The following is a 9,316-nucleotide window of genomic DNA, read 5'->3' on the forward strand; positions in this document are numbered from 1 at the left end:
AATCAGAAAATATAGAAGAAACGATAAAGAGGACCAAAGATAGATCCCCGGGAAGCACTCAGTTTAAAAGGCAGTGGCAGCTGAACGGAAGCCCACAAGGTGTGAGGAACAATGGCCAGAGAGATAAAAGAACTAGGTGAGTGTAATGCCTCTGAAACCAAGGTGGGAAAGAATTGCAATATGGTCTCAGCAGAGTCAGAGACCACAAATAGGGCAAGTATATCAAGGGCTGAAAAGCACTGACTGGATTCAGCAACACAAAAGTGATTGATGACCAACAATAGCAGCTTTAGTGAGGTAGTAGAGATAAACACCAAATTACCTGGGTCAGAAAGGCAGGTCAGTATACTGGATTGCCATCTGGACTAGTTGATGGCAGCTTGAGATTCTACTCTTAGTTCTGGCCATTAACTAGCTAAGTAACCTTTGGCAAATCACTTAACTATTCCATGCTTTGGTTTCTCATCTAACAAAGGAGAAGATCAGACTGACTGATTTCACATAAATTCCTAGAGAGTCCCCTTAACTTTATTTTTTTTAACATCTTTATTGAAGTATAATTGCTTTACAATGGTGTGTTAGTTTTTTCGGTATAACAAAGTGAATCAGCTATACATATACATATATCCCCATATCTCCTTCCTCTTGCACCTCCCTCCCATCCTCCCTATCCCACCCCTCTAGGTGGTCACAAACCACCGAGCTGATCTCCCTGTGCTATGCGGCTGCTTCCCACTAGCTGTCTATTTTACATTTGGTAGTGTATATATGTCCATGCCACTCTCTCACTTCATCCCAGCTTACCCTTCCCCCTCCCCATGTCCTCAAGTCCATTCTCCACATCTGCATCTTTATTCTTGTCCTGCCCCTACATTCATCAGAACCTTTTTTTTTTCCAAATTCCATATATATGTGTTAGCATACAGTATTTGTTTTTCTCTTTCTGACTTACTTCACGCTATATGACAGACTCTAGGTCCATCCACCTCACTACAAATAACTCAATTTCATTTTTTCTTATGGCTGAGTAATATTCCATTGTATATATGTGCCACATCTTCTTTACCCATTCATCTGTCGATGGACACTTAGGTTGCTTCCACGTCCTGGCTATTGTAAATAGAGCTGCAATGAAAATTGAGGTACATGACTTTTTGAACTATGGTTTTCTCAGGGTATATGCCCAGTAGTGGGATTGCTGGGTCTTATGTTAGTTCTATTTTCAGTTTTTTAAGGAACCTCCATAATGTTCTCCACAGTGGCTGTATCAATTTACATTCCCACCAACAGTGCAAGAGTGTTCCCTTTTCTCCACACCCTCTCCAGCATTTATTGTTTGTAGATTTTTTGATGATGGCTATTCTGACTAGTGTGAGGTGATACCTCATTGTAGTTTTGATGTGCATTTCTCTAATGATTAGTGATGTTGAGCATTCTTTCATGTGTTTGTTGGCAGTCTGTATGTCTTCTTTGAAGAAATGTCTGTTTAGGTCTTCTGCCCATTTTTGGATTGGGTTGTTTTATTGATATTGAGCTGCATGAGCTGCTTGTAAATTTTGGAGATTAATCCTTTGTCAATTGCTTCATTTGCAAATATTTTCTCCCATTCTGAGGGTTGTCTTTTCGTCTTGTTTATGGTTTCCTTTGCTGTGCAAAAGCTTTTAAGTTTCATTAGGTCCCATTTGTTAATTTTTCTTTTTATTTCCATTTCTCTAGAAGGTGGGTCAAAAAGGATCTTGCTGTGATTTATGTCACAGAGTGTTCTGCCTGTGTTTTCCTCTAAGGGTTTTATAGTGTCTGGTCTTACATTTAAGTCTTTAATCCATTTTGAGTTTATTTTTGTGTATGGTGTTAAGGAGTGTTCTAATTTAATTATTTTACATGTAGCTGTCCAGTTTTCCCAGCACCACTTACTGAAGAGGCTGTCTTTTTTTTTATGGCTTTTTGTTCATTTTATTGTGTTAATTAAATTAAATTAATTTTTATTGGAGTATAGTTGATTTACAATGTTGTGTTACTTTCTGCTGTGCAGCAAAGTGAATCAGTTATATCCACTCTTTTTTAGATTCTATTCCCATACAGGTCATTACAGAGAGTACTGAGTGGAGTTACCTGTGCTATACAATAGGTTCTTTTTTTTTTTTCACACACACACTGTATTTTATTTCTACAAGAGATAACTAAACTGACACCAAGCATTGTAAATAGATGACCACAACAAAAGCAACAATGATTGCAATTACCAAACTGGAAACACACTCATACTATGTCATAATATTGACATTCAGTCCAGTAATCCTCCACTGTAACAGCTCCTTTATTTTGCAGTGAAAATTGATTTGTATATTTTTTTCAAGAGGTTGTCTTTTCTCCATTGTATAGTCTTGCCTTCTTTATCAAAAATAAGATTACTATATGTGCATAGGTTTATCTCTGGGCTTTCTATCCTGTTCCATTGATCTATATTTCCCTTTTTGTGCCAGTACCATACTGTCTTGATTACTGTAGCTTTGTAGTATAGTCTGAAGTCAGGGAGCCTGATTCCTCCAGCTCCGTTTTTCATTCTCAAGATTGCTTTGGCTCTTTGGGGTCTTTTGTGTTTCCATACAAAATGTGAAATTTTTTGTTCCAGTTCTGTGAAAATTGCCATTGGTAGTTTGATAGGGATTGCATTGAATCTGTAGATTGCTTTGGGTAGTATAGTCATTTTCACACTGTTGATTCTTCCGTTCCAAGAGCATGGTATATCTCTCCATCTGTTTGTACCATCTTTAATTTCTTTCATCAGTGTCTTATAGCTTTCTGCATACAGGTCTTTTATCTCCTTAGGTAGGTTTATTCCTAGTATTTTATTCCTTTTGTTGCAATGGTAAGTGAGAGTGTTTCCTTGATTTCTTCTTCTCATTTTTCATCATTAATGTATAGGAATGCGAGAGATTTCTGGTGCATTAATTTTGTATCCTGCTACTTTACCAAATTCATTGATTACCTCTAGTAGTTTTCTGGTAGCATCTTTAGGATACTCTATGTAGAGCATCATGTCATCTGCAAACAGTGACAGCTTTACTTCTTCTTTTCTGATTTGGATTCCTTTTATTTCTTTTTCTTCTCTGATTGCTGTGGCTTAAACTTCCAAAACTATGCTGAACAGTAGTGGTGACACTGGACAACCTTGTCTTGTTCCTGATCTCAGCGGAAATGGTTTCAGTTTTTCACCATTGAGTATGATGTTGGCTGTGGGTTTGTCATATATGGCCTTTATTATGTTGAGGTAAGTTCCCTCTATGCCTACTTTCTGGAGGGTTTTTATCATAAATGGGTGTTGAATTTTGTCCAACTTTTTCTGCATCTACTGAGATAATCATATGGTTTTTCTCCTTCAATTTATTAATATGTTTTATCACATTCATTGATTTGTGTATATTGAAGAATCCTTGCATCCCTGGGATAAACTCCACTTGATCATGGTGTATGATCCTTTTAATGTGCTGTTGGATTCTGTTTGCTAGTATTTTGTTGAGGATGTTTGCATCTATGTTCATCAGTGATATTGGCCTGTAGTTTTCTTTCTTTGTGACAACTTTGTCTGGTTTTGGTATCAGGGTGATGGTGGCCTCGTAGAATGAGTTTGGGAGTGTTTCTCCCTCTACTATATTTTGGAAGAGTTTGAGAAGGATAGGTGTTAGCTCTTCTCTAAATGTTTGATAGAATTCGCCTGTGAAGCCATCTGGTCCTGGGCTTTTTTTTGTTGGAAGATTTTTAATCGCAGTTTCAATTTCAGTGCTTGTGATTGGTCTGTTTATATTTTCTATTTCTTCCTGGTTCAGTCTCAGAAGGTTGTGCTTTTCTAAGAATTTGTCCATTTCTTCCAGGTTGTCCATTTTATTGGCATATACTTGCTTGTAGTAATGTCTCATGATCCTTTGTATTTCTGCAATGTCAGTTGTTACTTCTCCTTTTTCATTTCTATTGATTTGAGTCTTCTCCCTTTTCTTCTTGATGAGTCTGGCTAATGGTCTATCAATTTTGTTTATCTTCTCAAAGACCCAGCTTTTAGTTTTATCGATCTTTGCTATTGTTTCCTTCATTTCTTTTTCATTTATTTCTGATCTGATCTTTATGATTTCTTTCCTTCTGCTAACTTTGGGGTTTTTTTGTTCTTCTTTCTCTAATTTCTTTAGGTGTAAGATTAGGTTGTTTATTTGAGATGTTTTTTGTTTCTTGAGGTAGGATTGTATTGCTATAAACTTCTCTCTTAGAACTGCTTTTGCTGCATCCCATAGGTTTTGCGTTGTCGGGTTTTCATTGTCATTTGTTTCTAGGTATTTTTAATTTACCCTTTGATTTCTTCAGTGATCTCTTGGTTATTTAGTAGTGTATTGTTTAGCCTCCATGTGTTTGTATTTTTTACAGATTTTTTTCCTGTAATGGATATCTAGTCTCATAGCATTGTGGTCAGAAAAGATACTTGATACATTTCAGTTTTCTTAAATTTACCAACACTTGATTTGTGACCGAAGAATATTCCATGAGCACTTGAGAAGAAAGTGTATTCTGTTGTTTTTGGATGGAGTGTCCTATAAATATCAATTAAGTCCATCTTGTTTAATGTATCATTTTAAGCTTGTGTTTCCTTATTTATTTTCGTTTTGGATGATCTGTCCATTGGTGAAAGTGGGTGTTATAGTGCCCTACTATGCCTGTGTTACTGTCAATTTCCCCTTTTATGGCTGTTAGCATTTGCCTTATGTATTGAGGTGCTCCTATGTTGGGTGCATAAATATTTACAATTGTTATATCTTCTTCTTGGATTGATCCCTTGATCATTATATAGTGTCCTTCTTTGTGTCTTGTAATAGTCTTTATTTTAAAGTCTATTTTGTCTGATATGAGAATTGCTACTCCAGCTTTCTTTTGATTCCCATTTTCATGGAATATCTTTTTCCATTCCTTCACTTTCAGTCTCTATGTGTCCCTAAGTCTGAGGTGGGTCTCTTGTAGACAGCATATATACGGGTCTTGTTTTTGTATCCATTCAGCCTGTCTGTGTCTTCTGTTGGGAGCATTTAAACCATTTACATTTAAGGTAATTATCGATATGTATGTTCCTATTACCATTTTCTTAATTGTTTTGGGTTTGTTATTGTAGGTCTTTTCCTTCTCTTGTGTTTCCTCCCTAGAGAAGTTCCTTTAGCATTTGTTGTAAAGGTGGTTTGGTGGTGCTGAATTCTCTCAGCTTTTGCTTGTCTGTAAGGGTTTTAATATCTCTGTTGAATGTGAATGAGATCCTTGCTAGATAGAGTAATCTTGGCTGTAGGTTTTTCCCTTTGATCACTTTAAATATGTCCTGCCACTCCCTTCTAGCTTGCAGAGTTTCTGTTGAAGGATCAGCTGTTAACCTTATGGGCATTCCCTTGTGTGTTATTTGTTGTTTTTCCCTTGCTGCTTTTAATATTTTTTCTTTGTATTTCATTTTTGATAGTTTGACTAATTTGTGTCTTGGCATGTTTCTCCTTGGAATTATCCTGTATGGGACTCTCTGCACTTCCTGGACTTGATTGACTATTTCCTTTCCCATATTAGGGAAGTTTTCAACTATAATCTCTTCAAATATTTTCTCAGTCCCTTTCTTTTTCTCTTCTTCTTCTGGGACCCCTATAATTCGAATGTTGATGTGTTTAATGTTGTCCCAGAGGTCTCTGAGACTGTCCTCAATTCTTTTCATTCTTTTTTCTTTATTCTGCTCTGTGGTAATTATTTCCACTATTTTATCTTCCAGGTCATTTATCTGTTCTTCTGCCTCAGTTATTCTGCTACTGATTCCTTCTAGAGAATTTTTAATTTCATTTATTGTGTTGTTCATCACTGTTTATTTGTTCTTTAGTTCTTCTAGGTCCTTGTTAAACATATCTTGTATTTTCTCCGTTCTACTTCCAAGATTTTGGATCATCTTTACTATCATTACACTGACTTCTTTTTTGGGTAGATGGCCTATTGCCTCTTCATTTGTTTGGTCTGGTGGGTTTTTACCTTGCTCCTTCATCTGCTGTGTGTTTCTATGTCTTCTCATTTTGCTTAACTTACTGTGTTTGGGGTCTCCTTTTTGCAGGCTGCAGGTTCATAGTTCCCATTGTTTTTGGTGTCTGCCTCCAGTGGCTAAGGTTGGTTTAGTGGGTTGTGTAGCCTTCCTGGTGGAGCAGACTGGTGCCTGTGTTCTTGTGGATGAGGCTGGATCTTGTCTTTCTGGTGGCCAGGACCAAGTCCGGTGGTGTGTTTTGGGGTGTCTGGGACCTTATTATGATTTTAGACAGCCTCTCTGCTAATGGGTGGGGTTGTGTTCCCTTCTTGATAGTTGTTTGGCATAGGGTGTCCAGCACTGTAGCTTGCTGGTCATTGAGTGGAGCTGGGTCTTAGTGTTTGGATGGAGATCTCTTGGAGAGCTTTCACTGTTTGATATTACATGGAGCCAGGAGGTCTCTGGTGGACCAGTGTCCAGAAGTTGGCTCTCCCACTTCAGAGGCACACGCCTGACACCCAGCCATAGCGTGAAGACCCTGTCAGCCACATGGCTCAGAAGAAAAGGGAGAAAAAAATAAAGAAAGAAAGAAAATAATAAAATAAAATAAAGTTATTAAAATAAAAACAAAAAAATATTAAAAATTAAAAGAAATTAAAAAGTAATAAAAAAATGGAAAAAAGAAAGAAAGAAAAGAGCAACCAAACCAAAAAACAAATCCACCAGTGATAACAAGTGCTAAAAACTATACTAAAACAAACAAACAATAAAAAATGGACAGACAGAACCCTAGGACAAATGGTAAAAGCAAAGCTATACAGACAAAATCACACAAAGAAGCATACACATACTCACAAAAAGGGAAAAAGGAAAAATATATATATATCTATATATATATATAAAAAGGAAGAGAGCAATCAAATCAATAAACAAATCTACCAATGATAATAAACTCTAATTACTAAACTAAGACAAACATAAAACCAGAAACAAATTAGATGCAGAAAGCAAACCCCAAGTCTCCAGTTGCTCCTAAAGTCCACTGCCTCAGTTTTGGGATGATTCGTTGTCTGTTCAGATATTCCAGAGATGCAGGGTACATCACGTTCATTGTGGAGATTTAATCCGCTGCTCCTGAGGCTGCTGGAAGAGATTTCCCTTTCTCTTCTTTGTTCGCACAGCTCCCAGGGTTCAGCTTTGGATTTGGCCCCACCGCTGCGTGTAGGTCGCCTGAAGTCTTCTGTTCTTCGCTCAGACAGGACGGGATTAAAGTAGCAGCTGATTAGGGGGCTCTGGCTCACTCAGGCCGGGGCGAGGGAGGGGTATGGAATGCGGAGTGAGCCTGCCAGGGCAGAGGCCGGCGTGACGTTGCAGCAGCCTGAGGCATGCCATATGTTCTCCCGGGGAGGTTGTCCCTGGATCACGGGACCCTGGCAGTCGCGGGCGACACAGGCTCCCAGGATAGGAGGTGTGGATAGTGACCTGTGCTTGCACACAGGCTTCTTGGTGGCTGCCTCAGCCGCCTTAGCATTTCATGCTTGTCTGTGGTGTCCACGCTGATAGCCACGACTCGCGCCTGTCTCTGGAGCTCGTTTAGGTGGTGCTCTGAATCCCCTCTCCTCGTGCATCCCAAAACAATGGTCTCTTGACTCTTAGGCAGGTCCAGACATTTTCCCGGACACCCTCCCGGCTAGCTGTGGTGCACTAGCCCCCTTCAGGCTGTGTTCATGCAGCCAACCCCAGTCTTCTCCCTGGGGTCTGACCTCCGAAGCCGAGCCTCAGCTCCCAGCCCCTACTCGCCCTGGCGGGTGAGCAGACAAGCCTCTCAGGCTGGTGAGTGCTGGTCGGCACCGATCCTCTGTGCGGGAATCTCTCCACTTTGCCCTCTGCACCCCTGTTGCGGTGCTCTCCTCCGTGGCTCCTAAGCTTCCCCACTGCCACACCCTGTCTCCGCCAGTGAAGGGGCTTCCTAGTGTGTGGAAACTTTTCCTCCTTCACAGCTCCCTCCCACTGGTGCAGGTCCCGTCCCTATTCTTTTGTCTCTGTTTTTTCTTTTTTCTTTTGCCCTACCCAGGTATGTGGGGAGTTTCTTGCCTTTTGGAAGTCTGAGGTCTTCTGCCGGCATTCAGTAGGTGTTCTGTAGGAGTTGTTCCAAATGTAGATGTATTTCTGATACATTTGTGGAGGAAGGTGATCTCCATGTCTTACTCCTCCGCCATCCTGAAGGTCTCTCTCCCCCTTAACTTTATATTAGGCTCATTTGCTTATAACAGCACACTTCAAATCCTACTCATTTCACCAAACAGTGAGAATCAGTATATTATGTTCCAGCTTATGTCCAGATACTATGGATGTGGATATGATAGTTAGTTGAGAAACTCACAGTTTTGGAAGGGAGATAAACATATAAGTATGTAACTAATCGCCATAGCTCTTTTTTAAACAAAGCAAGGTATAAATCGAATGAACCGTGACTATAACACAGTATTCTACATAGTATAATAGAATTCTATATGAAGTGACATGAGGGATATATAAAGTAATGCAGATGAGGGAGTAGTCATTTTTGCCAAATGGAAATCAAGGTGTTATATTTACCTACTCTCTCAGGTGGACACAATGTGCCTCAAAAATGACGTAACCATAAGGCATTTCCATGGTGATAAAAAAAAAACAGGAGAGTTGTGCTAATCCACCACTGATCGTTTAACATTACTTCTAGGTAGCTTTGTTGTGATATGAATTAATATTTTTGTACAGCTACTTGTGAACTTAAGTACACCCTTTAATTGGAAAAATGGACACATGTAAAATTTGAATGCAAGGGTAGTTTATTTACTTTTCCACCAGATCCAAGTGGAAACATTTGTTTTACATGCCATGCTCTCTTCCATTTGCTCATCTAATCCTCATATATTATCTCATTTAGTTTCACAAACATCAGTTTATTGTATCAGTATCTGATATTATATCTCTGTTTTAGCAGGTGGGGATACAAAGTTTAAGTAATTGGGCCAAGTTCACGCTAACAGCAGTTAAGTAGTAAACCAGGCATCCTCTCTTTAGAAAACCTTCCCTCCAGCCCTTATTTGGTCTAAGTGCCCATCCTCTGTACTATTACATCATGTGTACACCTTTATTTTAGCGTTTACTGAAATAATGATGATGCTTACTATGTGCCAGGTACTGTTTTAAGTATGTTCTGGGCATTAACTCATTTAAGCTTCATACCCCTTTGAGAGAGGTAATATCATTAATCACAGTACTTTATAATTCAAGAAACTAAGACCTAGAAAAGTT

Source organism: Aethalodelphis obliquidens, unplaced genomic scaffold (assembly GCF_003676395.1).
Source record: "Aethalodelphis obliquidens isolate GAN/ISIS:26980383/991018 unplaced genomic scaffold, ASM367639v1 scaffold31, whole genome shotgun sequence".
NCBI lineage: Eukaryota > Metazoa > Chordata > Mammalia > Artiodactyla > Delphinidae > Aethalodelphis > Aethalodelphis obliquidens.